Below are 1523 nucleotides of genomic sequence, written 5' to 3'. Positions count from 1 at the left end.
TTGAAAATTAGGCTTTGGATTCGTATTCACACCATTTAGAGAAATTATGCATCGGAATTCGTATTTACGCGATCTAAAAAATTACTTATCATGATTTTCAAATATTCACATTTTAGAAATCTAATATTGAGTTTCCTTCACCTGATTTCAATATCATGATTTATTTTCACGCGATTTTAAAATCCAAGATCGCTATTTGTATTCACTAAATTTTAAAATCCTTTATCGCGATTATTGTAAAAAGTAAATTTTTTTCTTGAATTAGTTACTATAAATGTGGCAATTTTTCTATCCATGATTATTGCTATGTATAGGTATTACAACATCAGCGAAACTGGATGAGAATATGTTACTGATATTTTTGCTATAAATCACGTAAGATTTACTCGCGTGAAAATCCAGCTTTCGGGCAATCTCATCCCTGTATAAGTTAGATTTTACTAGGCAATTTAGCTTTAAGAACAAGATTAATCAATAGAAATTAAATAAATTCTACTGTAACTAGAACAATGTAGTTTTCCACTAAAAAATTCCTTTCTTTCCCCTAGATGGCAGCACTACTATAATGCAAACGTACTATTAGAGAAAAGAAGCTACCTAATTCTAATCTTAATTTTGATTAAGTAAAACTATATAGTAGTAAGTATTCTATACAATTAAAAATTTATTTCTTTATTTATGTTGATAATTTACTTATATTTTTTCAGTAATATCCCACGTGGTCTAGTGGTTAGGATACCTGGCTCTCACCCAGGAGGCCCGGGTTCAATTCCCGGCGTGGGAAGAATTTTTGTGACAGTAGGTCGCGAATATTATTTTCAAAAAACATTTTTGTCCCAATTTGCAGATTAAATATCTTTTAGCAAGTAAATATAAAAGTTTATTATTAATATTTTTATATATAAAGGGTGGAATTTTAACCTTCTTCATGTTTTTTTTTAATTACTAAAAATTACTCCTAAATAATAAAGTAGGAAAACAGAATAGCTATCATCCCAGTTTGGTCTGGCAATAAAATACTCATAACAAATTGTAATTGTGTCCTTAAAATTTTAGAAAATTGAATCTTAATTTAATATTACCTTGTTTCATTTAAACTAAACTATTTCTGATGGCTTATATTTATACTCAATCACAGTCCCTGGGTTCAACAATCGCTTACACATTTAAAATAAATATGGAAAGTCAGTCAAAAATAATAAATACCTTAATGTATATATTTAAAAAAAGAAATTAAACTCGAAAATTATTCTATAGCCATAAAACTTTTATAAATCGTTGATTCAAAAAGAAAAAAAAAAAACATATCTACTTGCATTTTTTTTTCCCACACCGAATTGGAGCATGTGGCTTCTATCATAGCTTTCCATCTCACTTTATTTGTGGCCAAACATTTTGCCTCTCTTCATATCTCTCCTATTGTTTTCAATTCGATTATATAATCGTCCTACACTAAGTATTACTGGGTCTTTCTCTATTTCCCAAAGGGTTCCAATTAAAAACTTGTTTTACTTTAAATTTTT

At 28.2% G+C, this 1523-nt stretch overlaps 1 non-coding gene across 1 annotated transcript; it reads left to right on the top strand.

The window, feature by feature from the left end:
• Positions 1-712: 712 nt before the first annotated feature.
• On the top strand, positions 713-784 carry TRNAE-CUC (transfer RNA glutamic acid (anticodon CUC)). The gene has a single exon. It is a non-coding gene; the product is annotated as a tRNA-Glu (tRNA).
• Positions 785-1523: the final 739 nt, after the last annotated feature.

The sequence above is a fragment of the Parasteatoda tepidariorum genome, chromosome 2 (assembly GCF_982258835.1).
Source record: "Parasteatoda tepidariorum strain Cologne lab strain chromosome 2, Ptep-v5.0, whole genome shotgun sequence".
Taxonomy (NCBI): Eukaryota; Metazoa; Arthropoda; class Arachnida; order Araneae; family Theridiidae; genus Parasteatoda; species Parasteatoda tepidariorum.
Note: the sequence above shows the minus strand (reverse complement) of the source record. Positions and strands in the feature narration are given on the sequence as shown.